General features: G+C 45.4%; 2 pseudogenes; one reads left to right on the top strand and one right to left on the bottom strand.

The window, feature by feature from the left end:
• Window positions 1-6,984: 6,984 nt before the first annotated feature.
• LOC136513619 (uncharacterized) lies at window positions 6,985-8,206 on the bottom strand (annotated as a pseudogene).
• Window positions 8,207-17,093: 8,887 nt separating this feature from the next.
• On the top strand, window positions 17,094-18,509 carry LOC136513615 (uncharacterized; annotated as a pseudogene).
• Window positions 18,510-20,936: the final 2,427 nt, after the last annotated feature.

The following is a 20,936-nucleotide window of genomic DNA, read 5'->3' as shown; positions in this document are numbered from 1 at the left end:
GTTAAGGACCGGCAAAATGCCCATTGCCACCTCCTGGCACTAGTTTTTCTAGGTGTCCTGATCATTGGTGATCTCTTGGCACTATGCCTTCTAGGTATCATGATCTTTTATCATGGCCTCCAGATGCTTCTTGGCATTGACCTTTAAAACTGCAAACCGCACAAGCTATTAAAATGTCATACCACGACAAAATAAGGCGGGCAACAAAAGTGAGCAGAGGGGCTTGGAAAACTTACTTTTCAGTTCCTCTGTCATCTTGGTCGTGTGGTCCCGGAGCTGCGACTGGTCATGTGCCAGTTTTCTGTTTTCCTCTTTCAGGCGATCACACTCCACGACCGCATGACTATTCTCCTCTCGGAGACGGACCACTTCGGCTTCTAAGCCTGCACTACAGCTGTTAATAACAACAACACAACAACGCTTGTCAGTATTCGTTGTGATAAAGTGGCTACTTACTTGCTTTTTCCTGCTCTTTATTACTGAGCTGGACGACTAGGTTCTAGTTCTGGGACTCTTGCTCCATCTTCTCATGGTTGGCAGCTTCAAGTTGGTGGCGCAAGCGTTCCACCTCCGCCGTCAGCTCCTTGTTGCTTGCAGTGATCCCCTCGATCTGGTCGAAGCATTTCTTGCGGTACCTTACGGTCTTCATTAAGTCCTGTGTGCAGATAGCTAAGTAAGACAGCTTGACTATACAGCAATATCAGGTGGTGAAGCAAAGCTTACCTGGACCTCCATCACCAGCCGTTTCTCCACCCATTCGACTTTCTTGGTCTCTTTGACCTCTGGGATTTCCTCATGAACAACCCATTGGTTGTTCCGCCAACACGACACATACACATGTTGTCGCTTGTCCTATGGATGGCCTAGAACCTCCACTTCATCTTCTTCGTGCTCATCTTTGAGCCTCGATGCTGATCTGGCGTCAGCAGCTTCTGCGATCACCAAAGCCTTCCCACGGGTTTTAGCATCGGTGAATGTGGGCTATGCTCTCACCTCCGGTTGTTGCTCCTTGGTCTACTCCATCACCCTCGATGCTAAAGTGTTGTCCTTAGCAGGTCGAGTGCTTGGAGCACTCATACCCGGCTCAGTTGGTCCCTCGACCACCTACTTGGGGACTGTTGTCTAACTACTCCCTTGCTAAGGTAAAGACGGATCTTCTGCTATGGCTTCCTCGGTGATCGGCTGCTAGGCAGTTTGTTCTAAACTTATTAGTGGAGCCACGAAACTTCTGGCCAGCTGGTCCGGACTTTCGGTGGACGCCGAACTAGTACATCCGAGATAAGTTCAGAAGGAAGCCATATTCAATACAAATTGCTAGCTTACAGCAAGGTTACAAATACTTACATGTTGGAAGCGTGGAATGATGTGGCGAAGGCGTGTCTCTTTGGCCGTGCCTGCTCTACATGTTGTGTGGGTGACATCTGGTCTCCCTCTACATCCGGCACCATTGCTGGGCCTTGGTGCTCGACCCCTCCGCTACTTATCCTTCATGTTGCAGCGGTCGGCGATGTAGGTCTCACCGGCACAGAGGAGCCACCTTGCTCCATCGACTCTAGTTGCCTCCTCCTCTTTCGAGGGATGAGTTGAAAGGTGTCTGCATCCTCTCCTTCCTCCGCATCATCGTCCGACAAAGTAAAAATCGCCTGACAACGCTTGCTGGCCGTCGGTCGCTTACCAGTAGCTTTGGTTGCTGCCTCCTCTCTAGCTCCAAGCATGGCCCAGTCAACGTCCTCGACTCTGGCGCTGGTCTGGGTGGTTGGGTCAGCTCCTTGCGGCCAATCTACTCCAGGGGGTGGCGACACAAATACTGTCGCTCTATCCCGACCATTAATCTGGGAATCAAATGGGAGTGAACACAGTAAGTTTCTACACCAATATAAGACTACGGGTACAAGGCAAGATAAGTCACCTTTGGGAGAGGTCGGGCGAGCTTGAAAGCGTGCTCAATGTAGCTTAGTCTGACATAATTTGGATCAACTAAGTTAAATAGCTCTCTAATTCTGGCTTGGACTTCGCTTTTGTCAAGCACCCCCTGCCTCGTCCTTGTCGGGTCCGCGCTACCTTGGTACTCGTAGCCAGGATGTACCCTCTTCTGGCAGGGCTGGATCCGTTGGCTAATGAAGCTCCCAACCACGCTCGGACCGTCTAGTTTTTTCCATGGGATCATCCCAAATATTTCTGGAATCTACTCTAGGTGCTCGGGCTTCTCTGAACAGCTTGTCCTCTTCTCCGGAATGAACCCCACGTCGCACAGTGTGATTGTGTTTGGCTCCTCATGGATGTAGAACCATTTCTTGTACCAGTCGTCAAGCGACATGTCCATGGGCAGTGCAGGTACTGGGCTTTCATCCCATCATGGAGGTTGAGGTACACGCCTCTGGCTATCTTCGAACCGCCGCTTCCCTTCTTCTGTAGACAGAAAAGATGGCAGAAAAAATCGAAATGGGGCTGTAAGCCGCCATATGCTTCGCAAAGATGAATGAAAGTGGCGACAAGGAGGATCGAGTTGGGATGCAGATTGCAAATCCCAATCTCATAGTAAAGGCAGAGCCCCTGAAGAAAAGGATGATCTGGAACCCCAAATCCCCGCTTAAAGAAGTCTTCGAACACCATGATCTCACCTGGTTGTGGATTAGGGTACCCCTCGCCCTCCGGTGCGTGCCATCCTACGAGCTCCTTGTTGTGGAGCACCCCCATGGTGAAGAGGTCTTCAATGGTCTGCTCGTTGCTTCTTGATTTCCACCACTCCTTCGCCATGACTCCTGCTTTCTTCTACGCGTCACTTTTCACCATGAATCTGGCCTTGATGATGAACAAGGAACTGGCAAAGGATTGATTGGTGGTGATTTCGGAGGTATTAGGGTTGGCAAGAGGAAGAAGATGGCTGCGGCTGCGAATGGCAATGGGGTTCAGTAAAAAGTAACTTGCCTATCCTATACTGTATTTAACCCAAGAGTTACGTTGTTTCATCTGCCTGGGATTCTTGGGAGACGTGCGTGTGCACCGCAGACGGTTGTTTTCACAGCCTCGAGATCCATGCCAATATATGCGCCTCTTCATGGCTAGTGTATGTGCCTCTTCGTTGCCAGTGTGAGAGGGCCCACGTTGATGCACCTACTTACAGGTGCCACACAACTGTTTGCTTGAAAAGACAAGAAGGCAGCATGACATGCTATACCTGTCTACTTTTTTGACCAGACATGTCAGATCGGACTTGACAGAGCAAGTAAAAATATATATATATAGTACAAGTGGCATATGGTTTTTCGCCGCACTTAATGTGCTCGGGGACTGTCTAGACCACCATCGTGCTTAGGGACTGCTCAGACCACCATCGTGCTCGAGGACTGTTTAGACCACCATCGTGCTCGGGGACTGTCTAGACCACCATCATGCTCGGGGACTGTCCAGACCACTATTGTGCTCGGGGACTATTCTGACCACTCTCATGCTCGGGGACTACCCTGACCACTCTCCGAACATTGCTCGGAGACTGTTCTCCTTGGCTACATGTGATTTGTACTCACATACAGTCGAGAGGCACTTATTTAGACCTTGCTACAAGGCTGATATCTCGCCTTCCAGCAAGCTCAGGGACTACATCGGTACGATGCACCTACCGGTGCATCTCGTATTACTTGTACGACGATTGGATTCTCAACTTTAGTGGAAATTCTTTTTAGACCCTAGCACCTCGTGCCTACGTCACCTACTACCAGGTTCGGGGACTAAGTGGGCACACTTCACCTTGCGGTGAATGTGCTTATTTTATCGACCCCTACGCTCTAACTGTTGGCCATAACTACTATTGTCCAAGGGTCACTTACATTTCTTTTCATAAATACAAGTGGGCACACTTGATAAGGAAAGAAATATTTTTCTTTTTTCTTTAGAGAACCATGCATTCTTCGGACAACCGGAATCTTTGGCTATAATCATGGTCTACTGCTTTCTGTTCTGACCAGAATTCTGGTACATTCGATTGGTCAATATTTCAACCAGTTGGGGATGACATGAAGATGGATCGCATTAGCCAAAGGAGATCGAGCGACGTGTCGCAGCATAATACATGGTGCTTGAGGACTAGCTGTGGGGGTATTAACCCCTATACCCTTATGGCTAGGCTTGGGCCGGCCTGGACCAGGGGGACTGGCCCACTAAAAGATGATGCGCGGCCCGGCCAATCTGTTCGGAGCCCCACGCAAGGAATCAAAGCAGATTTGGAGATCAAGCAAGATCCTGATCGGTTAGAATAGGGATTCTTATCCGGCCACCTATGGCAATTGTAACTGGTTAGGATTAGTTTCCAGATCTATAACCCTGCCCCCAGACTATATAAGGCGGACAGGGGACCCCTCTAAAAAACATCTCTCATTGACATACAACAATACAATCAGACATAGGACGTAGGTATTACACCTTCACGGCGGCCAAACCTGGATAAAACCTCATGTCTGTCTTGCGTCACCATCTTGTTTGTAGCTTGCGCATCAGTCTGCCGATAATCTACTACCTTGGGCATACCCCTAGGTAGACTGCCGACCATATTTCGTCGATAGTGGCACTCAATTAGTGATGATGATCACATGAAATAATGAAGATGGCCACATGTGATGATGATCAAGTGCTCTACTTGGAAAAGAAGAAAGAGAAAAATAAAATCCTATGGAGATCAAGGCAAAGGTATCAATAGGGGTTTTGTTTCGGTGATCAAGACACTTTGGAGAGTGATCACATTTGGGATAAATGGCCGTACTATTAAGAGGAGTTCTTAACTAGATAATTCAGTCATCTAGTGCCACTAGGTGTTGGACTTCATGCATTACATTTAGGCCTAGTGCACATCTGAGAGCAAGCAAAAATATTTATCGAAAATGTTTTGGGAAATGCTAACTTGGCTCTAACATGTTTTGAGAAAACACTTTGAGGGTTAGCAACGCTTGAAAAAGAGTGTTAGACTGCTTGTGGATCAAATCGAGAAATGAAATCGCAGCTAACGGAGGAGTTTGCCTCGGGGTAGTCACCGCCATGTGTGTGGTGGTGCACTGCCCTAGCCTGTCCAGTGATCGGCTGGCTGAGGCAGAGAAGCTCTAGTGCTGGGGCTGGCACGACCACTATTCTAGTGGCACCGCCACCCCTAGGGTGGTGCCCACCTAGAGGTGGCCGAGAGTAGCATGTTGGAGGGTGGTCACCGGTGTGTCCGGTGTACACCGCCAGGTGCACGACGGTGCACCGCCTGGTCACCAGCATAGGCAGGGCGGTGCCACCATCCCTCTTTACCTGAGAGCACCAAAAACAAAGGGGGCACCATCATGGTAACAGCCATGGGTGCGGCAGCGAACCGCCCCTTTTATCCAGAGAGCATTGAAATGGGGCGGAGGGCTCGGCTGGGTGGTCACCGCCACCCCTTGGCGGTGCCACCACCACCTTGTCCGGTGCCCCAACGACTAGTTTTTAGCCGTTGGAATTCGACCATTGGGCAAGTCACCGCCAGGTCCGGTGCCAGGCATCGCCCTGTCTGGTGATCTCGCAGAAACAACTTCAAGGGGTATAACGGCTCTATTTGCTTGTGTGGATATAAATAGAGGGTGTGGCCTGCCTTGATCACTCTTTTGGCACCGTATACACTTGTGCACACCCTTCGAAAGCTGAGCAACACACTCCACTCACTTGTTCACTTGATTTTATCATCTTGAGTGAGATTGGAGAGCCTCTAGTGCATTGCATTGAGTTGCATCATCTCATGGCACTAGTTGGGTGATTTGGGCTGGTTGTGAGCTTGTTACTCTTGGTGTTTGTCGACACATAGATGGCCCGGTGATTGGAGGATCGTTGAGCAGAGTTGGTGATTGTCTCCGGCCTCGATCTGTTGCTTGTGAGGGATCTTGTGTCTTCCCCGGTGGAGCGCCAAATGCAACTCTAGTAAATTGCTCGTGTCATTAAGCTACCTCACTTATGGATAGGTTCTTGCGGTGTCCAATTGTGTGGACAAGGTTTGTGCAACACCTCTTAGCTGTCGAACCACCAAGTGTTGGTCGACACAATGGGGACTAGCGTGCCGGCAAGCATGTGAACCTCAGGAGAAAAATCTTGTGTCTTTTGTATGATTGAATTTCTCCCGATGATTGGATTGTCTTCATCTTATGATTGGTTCATTCCTCGATGCGGCGGTATAATCATTATACTCACTCTTTTACATTCTTTGCAAACTAGTTGTCAAGCACTTTAGTATAATTAGATTTGAGAGCTTGTCTTGCTTGCTAGTTTAGTATCACATAGTGGAGCTCTTTAGTGTAAACTTGTTGAGAGCTATTAGTGAGTAGTGACATAGCCATTGTTTGTGTCTAGTGATCATAGCAACTAGAATTCACTACAGCAGCCAGTGGCTTCCCCGAGTGCCAGTTGCACTCGGGGAAGGCCCAGTTGCACTCGGGGAAGCCTTCCCCGAGTGCAACACTCGAGGAAGACCCTCCGGCTAATCCTCATCCGGCAAAGACGTCTTTCCTGAGTGCCAAAAATCGTGCAATCGGGGAAGGCTTTGCCGAGTGCCGTGCTGGCACTCGGGAAAGATTTGACGCCGTTGGCCGACGGTCGACGCTGTTTTCTTTTTTTTCTTCCCCGAGTGCAACACTCAGGGAAGATTTTTGAATTTTTTTTAAATAATCTTTGCCAAGTGCCGCAGCTTAGGCACTCAGCAAAGAAATTTGTTTTTTAAAAAACCCCTCTTTGCCGAGTGCCGCAGCTCAGGCACTCGGGGAAGCCACCTCTAAATTTTTTTTTTCGTTTTTTCCTTTTCCATGTAAACAACAAAGCATATATATATCACAAACCACAAATCAACAACAATATATCACAAACCACATTTATATATCACAAACGACCAAATTTGTCTGAAATCCACAATATATTACAATCCACATGTTCAAAAGTACACACTATTCCAAGTTCACAAGTTCAATACATAAAAACGACTCCGCAGGCAGCTCACGGCGACTGTGAGGGTTGGGATGCCCTAGGGTATGATCCCGATGAGTGTCTAGGTGGTGATGGCCCGACGTGCGATGCCAATGACCCTCCGACATGGTTCGACGCCACCCCCGATTGATGCTGCAAAAAAGAGAAGAGAATGCACGTGAGTGACAAGATAAAAATGTAAGGAGTTTAAAGGAAAGTTGAAAATTTCGGCAGCACCTCCCCTGCATGGAGAGGTTTCCAAAACCTGCAAGAAAAACATTGGCACGAAGGCCGACAACCACATTTCCGGCACGAAGGCCGACACATCAACAAATCCGGCACGAAGGCCGACACATCAACAAATCCGGCACGAAGGCCATCACTAGGTTTGACACTAAGCATGAGCAAAGAAAGTAAAACATCCGTACTCATACTCACTGGAGTAGACTCTCGATGATGTGGTGGTGGTGGTGGTGCAAGTAGCTGTGCTAGGATCTCCCAACCTTGTTGCTGCCCAAGTTGTTGCACGAACTTGAGCAAACCTTCTTGCTGGGCCTCCAAAGCTTGTATCCTCTGACGCTTGGCCTCCCGCTCAGCCAGCTAGGCCTCCTACTGGGCCCGAAGTTGCCGCACCTCAGCCTGCAACATTTGACCCTAATGTTTCAATAATGCAGAGCTAAGGAATGTAAAAGTCAAAGAACGACGAATAAAACTAGAATACTTACCTGGAGTGCCACCACCACTGTCGGCCATTGGCTTATGGGCATGCTAGAGCTTGGGCTCGCTGCTCATAGGCTGTTGAGAGGAGGAGTAGAGCCCGTGTCAAGGATGCCATCGCCAATGTAGAACCACCCATGCTTCTTGCCTTGCCCAATCCTCATCACTCGCTCAGGATCAAGGCGCTCCTCGGTCCTCGGATCGTAGTCCGGCCTGTGGACTAACCTTGATGCCTCCGTGTATGAACTGAGGCGGGTGTGGACGCTGGAGTTGGTGTATGCCTCTGGGCCCGCATCCGGGTTGTACTCGATGTTGGACTTTGCCGGGCCCATGTGGGCCAGAGCATACGCTGTGAGTTGGCCAATTGGCTGGCCACCGTGCGCCGCCTCCTGCGAGAAAGACAACAACATGTGGTTAGGAATCATGTAGAATTGAGCATGGCTAGATTAGACAAATGGTGGAGACTTACATATGCCTTTTTGTATTTGCTGAGGCTGGTGCTGCCCTGATGGTGAGGTACACCTGGCATCATCATACGGTGCTCGTTTTTCTCTTGGTGCGCCTTCTGCCAGTCCATGTCCAACCATTTGTCCACTATAGCAGCCCAGCAATCGGGAAAGGTGGCGCACCAGCTCGGAATCACCTACAAGCCATCAGAAGATCAAATTAGGCATAGTTAATCTGAAAAGAGATCAATAGGAGATGTTTTCTATTTACCTGTAGGTACTGCTCCCTTGTCAGAATCTCTGTCTCTCTTCTTGCCTGAGTTCTGTTGATTCTTCTATTACGGTAGGTGGCATTGTAGTCAATGTGCGCCTGGAGGTGGGACTCATGATACAAGTCTAAGACACGCCTTTTATAGGAAGCGTAAGCCACCTGATACGCCCTTTCCTCCCATCCCGGCTGGCATCTGAAGAAGTCCTACATAAAGACACGAGGTATCCATTATTTTATTTCAAGAATGTCAAATGAATGCAATGAATTGAGGGCTGTAGAGCGAGAAAGGCTTACCCACAACTCCGTAATCACCTGATCCGCCAAGTTTGTGTGCCCATCGGCGGGGAAGAGGGCGTACTAGTCGAACGAGGGTATCTGTAGGTCCTCATCCTCCGATGTCCACACCAGGGCAGGGAAGTGTTCCCTGCACAGAAGTCCCAGGATCCCATTGACATTGCGAGCCTCGACCCCCTCCTCCACAAGCATCCAGTTCCTACACAAGTGGTTAACAATAGTTATTATTAGCTCTTATTATGATTTTTCAACATATCAAATGAAGAACATATGAAGTTACTTACCTATCCCCCTCGGGTGCAATTAGTGGGCGGTGGTCAATAGGAATCGGTCGCTTCGGGAGCTGGCTGGGACCTCACTTATAGGTTTTCGAGGTTGTAGAGGAAGTTGAACCCCCTACCCCTCCTCGGACATGTGCACAACCCCCTCCTCAAACACGTGCGGAACGACGTCGTCGTACATCTGCGGAACGGCGTCCTCACCCACCATGGGCAGACGGATATCGTCGTCCCTAGAAGAGCGCAAGGAGCCACGCTCGTGGTCAGTCGACAGCTCCCGCCTAGGCCTGCTCTACCTCTATGATGTCTTCATCTCCTCAGTCGCTGACGTGCCCTTGGTCTCGAGTAAGTCGAGTGACAGCTCCTCCTAGTGGGCCCCATCACCTGCAATTAAAAAGAATAAACTAGTATTAGTCCAGATAAACGAGAAGTACTTAGCAAGGGATGCAAAATAAAGAAAATGTAATTACAAAATAACATAGTATTACATGTATTTCTAATATTCTTCATGATCGGGATTATCTGGACGATAGGTATCGTCATCACTATCAAGAGCCATGAAATCATCAAAAGCCTCATCCTCATCGCTTTCATTGCCTAGTTGTAGTCCGTCAAGCATTTTCAAGTCTCTCGGATCATGCACCTCATCTGTAGCTTCCTCATCAACAACCCATTCCTCGTCTACTTCCATTTCAATCTCTCTGGTTAAGTCTATCTCAAGCATCCCTGGTAGCCCCTCGTCTTGTTGATAGAACTCCCCATCATGTGTGGGTGGGTTCAAGTTGTAATCATCATCGTTTGGGCGAGGTAATTTACCATGTGGTGATACCTTGTGCACAATACACCAACCCTAAAGACGTGGGTCGGTTTTGCAAGCATATGGACAATAATAAACTTGCCTAGCTTGTTGAGCCACAATATAGACATCATCTCCTTCATAGAAGGAATCCTATCTAGTTTTGACTATCCCAAGTTTAGGGGACTTTCTCTGTACTGCAGGTTTAAACCACTGGCATTTGAATACGACAGGCTTAGGTGCTTTTTCACCATGGTATTTGAGCTCGTATATTTCTTCAACTGTACCATAATAGTCCTCCTAATCAGCGTTGGGCATAACTACTCCAGGCATAAATACTCCGATATTCGTGGTCCTTGCATTGGGCTGACTCTTCTCGTAGCCTGTTGTGTGAAAGCGATATCCATTCACGTCATAAGCGTTAAATGATGAGACCTTATAGTCAAAGCCTTTGGCCACTTGTCGTAATTTAGCACTTATAGACAAATCACTTTGGCACTGCAAGATCAAGCAGGAGAGAAATGAAATTAGGCAACTAGGAATGCCAAACTTAGAACGAGCTAAGTTGGTCAGAAGGTACCTTTCTTTGGAACCATGTAATGAAATCAGGCGAACCATGTTGACGAAGGGTCTCTTGTTCATGGTCAGAAGGTGGCCTTGGATGATGCCAGTATTGATAAAAAATTCCCTGCAACGACAAGCAACAAGGTTGTTGGATGCAGAAAATTTATGGAGTATGTAACAAGTTCATTGAGAACTTACCCCTGATACTTGTCGACTTCCTCAAGGTTCGTCAACACGTAGAGCATGATCTTGCACCACTCTTCATTGGTCAAGAACTTTTTGGACGCTCCACTTGATCTCCTGTGTTGCCCTTTGAATAGGCTGAGGGTCGATTCATTTTCGTCCTCGTTGTAACGAGGGGGTGGATTATGCACGCTAGGGAGGTTCTCACTATAGTATGATGTTGTGAAGTTTGACACCTCCTCACGAATGAATGCCTCTGCTATGGAAGCCTCAATCCTGCCTTTGTTTCCACATTTCTGGCGAACAGTCTTTAGACATCTCTCGATTGGATAGCACCAACGGTTCTGCATGGGCCCCCACATTCGTACCTCATTCGGGAGGTGTAAAATCAAATGCTGCATCGACAAGAAAAAGGCAAGTGGAAAGATCTTCTCCAACTTACAGAGCAACTCGGGTGCCATTTTTTCCATCTCAACCACTCTTAGAGATATCTCCTTGGCACAAAGCTGGCGGAAGAAAAAGCTCAACTCTACCAGCACCTTCCAGACATGCTCAGGGACGTAGCTTCAAACCATCGATGAAAGAAGCCACTCAATCCATATGTGGAAGTCATGACTCTTCATCCCTATGACTCGGCCAGTATCTGGGTTCGCTCCCCTCCTCAAATTCGTTGCAAACCCATCAGGGAAACTTAATGTCTGCATCCATTCTATCACTTCCGTCCTGTGCTTCTTTTCCAAGACATAATCAGCCTTAGGCCTTTTCCATGGTTTGCCATCTCTTGGAGGCATCATCTGTAGCTTTGGTCTATCACATAGTGTTGCCATGTCTACTCTGGCCTTAGGGTTGTCCTTTGTCTTGTCAAGAATGTCCATGAGTGTTGCCCAAAGTGCTTTAGCGACATTCTTCTCAGTGTGCATTACATCTATGTTATGTGGAAGGTGAAGGTCATCAAAATAGGGAAGCCTCTCCAATCCCGACTTATGAGTCCACATATGTTCCACACCATAGCCCACAAAGCGATCTTTGTTTGGATTATCTTTCTTTGGATTGCCTTTCTTTCTTTTACCCTTCTTTAGATTATCTTTCTGCGTTGGGACCACGAGAGCATCTATCTGAGCATGAACCTGGGCACTAGTCATCTTCTGAGGTGCAGGGTCGGTCACTGTGACACCTTTCGTGAAGTTCTTGGTGTCTTCTCTGAATGCATGGTCAAGAGAGGAACTTTCGATGCTTGTTGAACGATGAGAACTTGCCACCCTTCTTCAACCAAATAAACTATAGAGCTACCTTGCATACCGGGCATGGAAACTTCCCGTGGACACACCAGCCAGCGAATATCCCATATGCTAGGAAGTCATGCATGGAGTACTGGTACCAAAAATACATTCTGAAGTTCTTCTTTGTAGCTCGGTCGTAAGTCCATACGCCTTCATTCCAAGCCTTGATCAATTCATCATAAACAGGCTCCATGTACACACCCATTTTGTTTCCTGGGTGTCTAGGAATTATCAATGTCAAGAATATGTTTTGCCATTGAAGTAGGGCCCCGGGGGGGGGGGGGGGGGAGATTGAGGGGGATAGCGAACATGGGCCAACAAGTGTATGGGGCCGACATCATTCCATAAGGATTGAACCCATCCATTGCCAGCGCAACACATACATTATGAGCCTCTTCATCTTTGCCACGATGGTTGCCATTAAAGCTTTTCCATGCTTCACCATCTACTAGATGTACCATCTTGTCAGGATTGTATCAAATGCCATTCTTGTGCCATGTCATCTGTTTTGTGGACTCCTCGGACATGAATAGTCGTTGGAGCCTCAGTATGATCGGAAGGTGTCGTAGGACTTTCATGGGGATGCCCTCATTCTGCTCCTTCTTGCCATCACCTTTGTATACCTCCACATACCTAGAGGATTTACACTTTGGACAGTACTTTGCATCCTTGTGTTCTTTCCTAAATAGGACGCACCCCTTCAGACAACAATGTATCTGCTCATACGACATCTTCAGTGCCCGAAGGAGTCTCGTTGACTCGTACAAGCTGCTCGGCAGATGATGACCCTCCGGAAGCAGATCCCCAATAATTGCCATCATAGCATCGAAGCAGGCTCGAGTCATGTTGTGCTGGGACTTCAACCCCAGTAGGTGCCCAATGGCATCCAGTTGAGAAACCGTTGTCTTCTCATGTAGGAACTTCTGTGCCGAATCCAACATGGCCAAGAATGCCTTAGCGCTTGGCTCTGGCTCCTCCTCCTCATCCTCCGTAGGTCTTTCAGCGAACGTCGCATCCTCATAGTCACCTAACCATCCTGCTACCCGCCATCACCATCAAATGCCTCCAAGCCTTGTCTCACGACCTCCTCTCTAGGACGGTAGGCTTCACCATGGTGCACCCACCGGGTATAGTTTAGCATAAATCCATACTTGCAAAGATGCTTCATCATGACTTTCCTTGTTCTTCTTTTCTTGTTTTCACATTCACTGCAGGGACAAAATGTGTCTCTCACTGCCTTAGCTGCCTTAAATGCATGGTCCAAGAATTTCTCGGTCTTATCCATCCATTCACGGGTGATTTGAGCCTGACTTGGACGTCCTGTGTACATCCACTCACGGTTATCCATCCTCTAGCATATACACATAACGGAGTAATATAACCATCAGTCGCATCTGCACGGCGTGCCTACTATCTAATAGGTGAGGATAGGTCCTAATCCCACCCGCGGATGCATAGATGAGGTTAGTTTTCGTGCTCTACTCCGATCCGAGACAGAATTTCGGCAGCACCTCCCCGTTGCTCGCCCGATACACGTCCTGGCAGGGAGAGTGTGTATCCGAAGAACAACAGGGAGGTGGTGCCGAAACTCTATCTCGGATCCGAGCAAAACATGGAAACTAACCCATCTACGCATCCACGGGCTGTCCAAAAAATGTGGACAATCCAAAATAGATACAGTCATAGATATGCAAAGATCCACATACCTCCAACCGTATCTGTTTCAGACAGGAGATGCCTAACTGAGTTACGCGACCTAAGACCATGATACGGATAGAGGGGTTATACCTAGGGTGCTGGTGAGGTCAGGCTAGCAGGGCGGAGGCGAGTTGGTGCAGTGGCGACGTGGTGCAGGCAGACCCGCAATGCCAACGAAGACGATCAGGTCGCCTAGGTCCCTCCGATGGGTCCTCCTCCTACATAAAAAGATAATACATTAGTGTCAATTGAAAATTTCGGCAGAACCTCCCCTGCACGGGGAGGTTCCCAAAACCTGCAAAAAACATAGGCACGGATTAACTATCGATGACGGTCCAGTAAAACGTAGATTCATATATAGTATTGAACTTCATCAGCAAAATTGTTTCCTAAAATTGTTTCCTAACATCAGCAAATCACCTAGTCTTTGCGTGCAGTTGGCAGCAGTTCATATATAGTACTGAACTTCATCCATCCTTGATTAGACGTAGATTCATGAAAAAATTAACAAACCTGAGTGCAGCAAGGCTCTCTCAGTCTCCTACTAGATGTGCAGCTAGATTAACTGAAGACACCACATATCAGCTCAAAGCCTGAAGATGTGAACATAAACACTGCAACAATATAATTCAGCAAAGGAACATTAGGTTACAGGATTTCGCACAACCTCTATAAAGAATTTTAGATATCACAGGATTTGACTCTAAGTAGATGCCTCTACATAAGAGATCACCATGGAACCAAATGACTAGAAATGACAGGCTTATTACCTAAACCATTCTGATACATGTTATCTGCTAAGTTTAAATTTAAGATCACACATCTGTCTACTAAGTAAAAGCACATGGGTTTTAATTTAAGATCAATCATCTGCCATGATAATACTTTAACAAGGCATACATTGCATAAATTCAACTAACAAATAGTTCTTACTTGATTTACTTCACACAGTAAGGTGATAAAGATGGGCTGTATTGAAAGTATTAAATGGAAGCAGAAGCAGATGTGTCCTCTGTCGAGAACTAGAATAGATCTTTCCTATGCTAACCATATTATAAGCAGAAATGCTACACAAACAAACAAAAAAATTTATATGCTTTCAGTTAGTGCTTAGTAGTTCAACCATTGCCGCTTCAATATAGGGTAAATCTAATAGCAAAGTCAAACTGTCTATGGATCAGTCAAAATATATATTGTGATGCCATTGAAAGCACACTACAGCTATCTGTATAAGAATTTACATAGAAGTTACAAAGACAAAACACAAAAAAATCACCTCAGTTGCCGTCAGTTTATCCAAGCACATGGCCGAAACCTTTCATAACACAATTAAGGTTTGACATAAAAGATAATTGTAATCTAAGCAGTCTTTCTAACGACAATATAAGCACAAGCTAAGCTCAAAAGGGTTAAAATATTATACTATTGACCAAAAGAATCACAACTATGCCTAATTATTCAGTCTGGAAGTGTTGAGCAAGTAGTACAAGTTAATTAGGTACCAACATATAATAATTTTAATAATATTAGTGGAATCTCAAGATATATATGCAGACAACATACAGTATTTTAGTAGAGCAGATATATATAGCACCCTTTCATATGATTCCAGCTAGAAATATAAAGAATCACTCAAAGAAATAAAGCTACTTTGTTATCTACTAAATTGTTACGGCTTATAAGAATATAATAATGCACTGAAAATAGATAGCTACTTAAAAGTTATCACCAATAGCTAACTCATGAAAAGGATGTTTCCTAAAGCTAAATATAGCTTTTAATTATTAATTGCTCTCAGTTGTGATAGGGGTACAAGCAGCAATAGGAATGTAGAATGCCTCTACTCCTACTATATATATAATAGTCACTGCTATACTATTTTATTATTTTCACTTGAATGCTGAACTGCTACTTTTAGTATTGTGATGTGCATTCTAAACATAAAGCTTGAAGCATGATTTTGCACATTCATAGGATACATGATTTACATCACGGAAAGAACCACTCAACAGAAACTGCTCATGCAGCCATTTCAGCACAAATGTGCAATTCTTCACTTGGTCCATTAAGAAGATTTGGCATGGGTACCTAATTACATGGATCATAAACCACTATTATCAGCTACTGATCATTAATTAGTCAAAACTAACATGAAACAAACTCTAAACACACCTAAGCATGTGGACAAGTTTATTTGGACTGAGCCTAATCATCACCTTAAACTTGCTTCCTCTAACACACAGCACACATCCCAAATTGTATGCTAGCGGTGGAAACTCGTGCATGCCCGTTTTGTGTGGCGTGAGCTACTTCCGGAAAGTGGCCATTTTATCTGGCGTAGCACCATAACATGCACTCTTATTAAATTGTATGCAGCAGTCACCAAGCGTTTTTTCCCTTCACCACTCCATGCATAACTGATATGTAATCATGCACATTGGCGCAAGATAAAGCTAATGGAGAACATGGATAGCAGAGCAGGTGGCTACGGGTAACAATGGCTGGCGGGCTGCAAGGACAGCAGCGAGCAAGCTGCCGGGCTGGGAACTATTCCCAAGAACAGAGCAAGAACGACACACGCGACCCTAGCTTTATTGATTTGGCAAAGAATAAGACTATAGGTCGCAAAGCAGCACTAGATCAGGACAAAGCAAGTACTAGATCTAAGCTCATCTGAATGTTTTGTATTATTCATCCAAATATTTTCTTGCCATGGGCATACCCTGCTCTCAATTTCTGGGCCCGCCACTGATTCCATGTCAGTATTGTCTGATCTGTATGTATATGATCTATGTCTTGCTGGCTTGGCTGATCTATAGTGCATTCCTGTGTGATTTGGTTTGGAATCAAAGAATCTGTGAGCACCGATTGTAACTGACTGGCACTATTTTCCTGCTTTTTCTGTGTACTAGATTAATGCCCGTGCATTGCAATGGGTGCAATACAAAATTTCATGTGGTAATTGGTGTTATTCAAAAATCCTCAAGTCAAAATGAAGATATAAATGATTACTTGCCAGCATTTGGTTTTGGTGCCTGACGAGGTCTAGCTTTGGAGGATTTATTTGCTTTAATTTTGACTTTATGTCCTAGCAGATCAGTAATATTTGGGCTCCTAAGTAAACTGCTAACTCCTTGAATGAACCCAGGACTGGTCATAGTCCATTCGATTGACTCAGTAGTATCTCACATCCCACCATAGGGAGCCCTTCTTTTTACATACAAATAAAAGAAGGAAAATTATTAGGAACGACAGATATTAATCAGGAACATGCATCTGAAAGTTTAGCATCAGTGTCTTGGTGAGTTTCAAAATTCAGAGTTCAGTTACTCGGATTTGCACAATATTTCATTACTTGGGATGCTTGATTAGTATATTGACTTTACTTGTATCTTTCTAATTATTCGAAATATTTTTACTTATATAGTGATGATGATCATGATTTCTGATATGTGTAAAAACCAATATACTGAGAAATAATCTTTGATATCAATGTTATCAATTTCGCCACACCTAAATTTTTTTCCTTCCTCCGCCACTGGTCCATGTCCTCCATTAATAGCTTTATCTTGCGCCATATCTCATACTTGTTCTTGCTTTATCTACTGCAGGATGGGTCGCAAGAAGGTGGTTCGCCCTGAAGATGAGTCGGGTAATGGAGATGCTTCTCTGCCTCGCCCCAAGAGAGCGAAGCAGCCCACTGCTAAGCCTCCACGCAACAAGCGCAAGGTGTTAGCAGGACGTGGCAAGAACTCCTTCCGCAATGCAGCGGATGACTTGTACTTTCCCAATGTGGATGTCGAGTTGGTTCTTGTGACTGAGCAATTGTTCACCCATCCGGGAGATCGGTGTTTTATGGATGACGTTCATCCGCCTCGCCCTAAGGACTATTTTAGCAACCAAGGAGAGGTCTTTGGCAAAAGGTTTGAATGTCCATCTGAATCTCGAGATGCTGATTTTTGTGATCCTCGCTTTGGGACTATCTTTCAGCTGGACTACTATGATTCAGTGATCCTTTCCAAGAGTCAGCTAGTGGTTTTATAGAAGTACATTGATTGGGATCATTGTGTCAAATTGGGTGATCCTAAGATGACTAGAGCTCTTGAAATGTTGGAAAGGCGTAATTTCAAGAATCTCATGACCATGCAGTATCCGTGGAGCAATGAGGCCATTACACAGTTCTTTGCTACTGTTTGGTATGAGAAGGCCACAACTGATCATTATGGTTATATGCATTTCTCCATTGAAGGTCAGCCCTATTATGTCTCTTATGCTCGCTTTGGCAAAATTCTTGGATTTGAGTTTGATGACATAGACAAACATCGGCTTAATTGCAATCCTCACCGTGACATTGATCTCTCTTTTGCTTACAATGAGGATGCTACTACCGATGACTTCTACACCATCAACAACATGAGAAAGGTTTATCGCTAGTTTAATTTGTTGGTCCGGCAAACTTTGGTTCCCAAGATTGGTGGTGCTTCAGTGATTTTATCTTCTATGGGTCCCTTCTTGAAAGCTTTTCAGGAGGGTAATGAGGAGGATTTCAATGCTTTTGGCTTCATTTATAGGCAGATTCAGTTGACATCTTGGGATCCTAAGAAGTCCTATACTCATGCTCCCTATATCATGAAGATGATTGAGGTAGTCACTCAGAAGGAGTTCATCAAAGAAGTGAGCCATGAGCCTTACCGACCTGTGAGAATTAGTGAGACAGCAAAGAGGAGAGGCCGCAAGCCCAGTCAACCTCGGCCTTAGTCTATGCCTTTGCCTTCCTCCTGTGCCATAGCTACAGCTTATCCTGAAGACGTCCAAGGTCTTCTCTTGCAGGGTATGTGCTCTGTGTTTGGGATGTCCATGGCCATCTATGAGGCCAACAGAGAGCACCACAGGTTTGTCCAGGAGGAGCTTCACCGCACTGAGGTCCAGCGCAAGATGATTGTCGAGCACGTAGGTGTGACTTTGTCCCCAGTTTGTCCTCTACCTCCAGCACCTCAGCAGCCCGAATGGTGGAATCTGTTGTTTTAGCAGTCTTTTGTGCAGTCATAGCAGACACAGTTTGACACCGACGAGTAGCCACAGGCCTCGTCCCATGTTCAGCAGGGTGTTGGTGGCAGCTCGTCCTCTGGATGGGCTTCCACCACCTATGGTATAGCTGGTCACTTCTTCGGCCCTGCCTTCGACGTTCTCTACTCTGCCTCCTATCCTTCTACTTCTGGTGGATAGCAGCCCGGTGAGACCCAGGAGGATGACGGTGTCAACCCTTCTACTTCCGGTGGACAGCAGCCCGGTGAGACCCAGGTGGATGACGGTGTCAACCCTTCTACTTCCGGTGGACAGCAGCCCGCTGAGACCCAGGAGGATGATGGTGTCAACCACGATGAGTGAGGCGCACGTGTTCTTCAATGTCATCTTTCTTTTTGGTGCTTGACGCCAGAGGGGGAGAAAATATATGTTTGCCTCATTTATCTATATGCTATTTATGTATGGACCTTGGACTTGTATCATGATCTATATCTCTTGTTGACTTCTATCTATATTTTGGGCTTGTATGACTATATATTGTGATGAACTATGTGTGATTTTTAGTTGGTACTTAATGGTTGTAAGGACATGTTAATGTTAGTTTGCTTATCTAATATCATATCACTTGTGATGGTGTATGCCTTCATTTATTTGTTGTGTGATATTCATGTCATATGCATCACGATTATTTTTGTGACACCTTTGCACACCTAGGAAAGCATGCATGTATATGATTTGTTTCCTAGCACTTTTCACTAAAATTGTGCATATATATGTGGCCTTTTATGCCAAATTGTAGATTCAAAACATATATGCATATATTTAGGGGGAGCTTGTCATATCCAAAGTGTCAAATTGTGAGCTTTATATGTGTTGTTATCAATCACCAAAAAGATGGAGTTTGTAAGTGCAACAAATCCTATTTGTGAGTTTTGGTGAATATAATGACAAAGCAATAAAGAGCTAAGGATGTTTCATGAGATTTTCATTTAATCATCGATGTGAAAAGTCCAAATGAGAAATGGGAACCCTCAATTATTACTTCAAAGCTAGTAAGTCATGCTTCAACTTGAGATAATTTCATTTTATTTTAACTTCTCTTGATCAGTGATAGGATGCCGTACTATACAGAGGCCGGGATCGAAATTATATCACTTGCAGGTGTCCTAAGTGCTCAAAAGATCAATTCTATTTTCTCTAGACACCTTCCTAAAATCATCCTTGACTTATATTTTCTGGTCCAAGCTAGCTTAAAAATTCTTCTCAGCCGAAAATTCCTTTTCCTTCAACAAGAATTTTCGAAAGCCTACTCCTTTGAAATTTCTTGCTTAGCCTCCTTAAATTTCCAGAGCACCCCTCTCTGTTGAAGACCGTAAATTAACTGGAATTTTATCCCTCCCAAGCAAGAAATTCAACAAGAATTTTCGAAAGCCTACTTATTTGAAATTTCTTGCTGAGCCTACTTAAATTTCCAGAGAACCCCTCTCTGTTGAAGACCGCAAATTAACTGGAATTTTATCCCTCCCAAGCAGAAAATTCCAGTGCGGTAGTCTTCCTAGTTCGCTGTCTTATATTCATTTTGGCAATGCCCTTCTTCCCGGCCTTCTCACTTGACAAGCGTCATGCTACGGCCTCCTTTACCATTGCCGTGCTGCTACAGAGCCTCTGTTGCTAGCTAGCTGCTCCTGCTTAATTTTATCCTCTCTGTGTTTATTTATGATGAAAAACACTGTTGCGTGGTAACGACCGAACTAGTTCAACGACATTTTAATAGAGTTCGTGGCATTATCTTTGCGAGTATATCTACTCAGTTAAAGAATATATAGCTAATGAACATACGGTATGTTTATGCCAACTCCAACACCAATAATTTATTTCATATATATATAGTTATTAATTACTCAGTTCTAGAATTTTACACCAGAAAGCAACCAACTGCAAGAGTTAAACATATACATCCACATGCTAGCTCCTATCTCTACCAAGTATATATATCATATATATCAGATTCCATTTGCTCGAATTTCAGCACCAGCAAATTAAGCAGTTGAGGAGCTCACCTGCACAAATAAACAACAAGTTAAGCAGTTTGCTAAATCACCTTGTTCTAAAAAAATCATAGGGCATATTCAAAACTCACATTAGCATTATTTTGTGTGTACTTGCCGTTTTCGGCGTCTTTTTGCCATGGGGCCATCCTCCTTATGACCATCTCTTAGGTATGGTGTTAGTTCGCTCGCCGAAATCTTAGGGAGGATGGATGTATCGAAAGGAGGGATTTCATTAGATTGATAATTGAACTCTTCCTCCTCCACTTGATTTTCAACTCCGACAACCCACTTCTTCCCAGGGAGAACCACTCGTCGTCTCTTATTTCTAGTGTCACGCACATAGAAGACTTGGAAAGCCTGACTTGCGAGTACAAATAGA

This window comes from Miscanthus floridulus, chromosome 16 (assembly GCF_019320115.1).
Source record: "Miscanthus floridulus cultivar M001 chromosome 16, ASM1932011v1, whole genome shotgun sequence".
Taxonomy (NCBI): Eukaryota; Viridiplantae; Streptophyta; class Magnoliopsida; order Poales; family Poaceae; genus Miscanthus; species Miscanthus floridulus.
The sequence above is the reverse complement of the archived record's forward strand: the minus strand, read 5'-3'. Positions and strand labels throughout refer to the sequence as shown.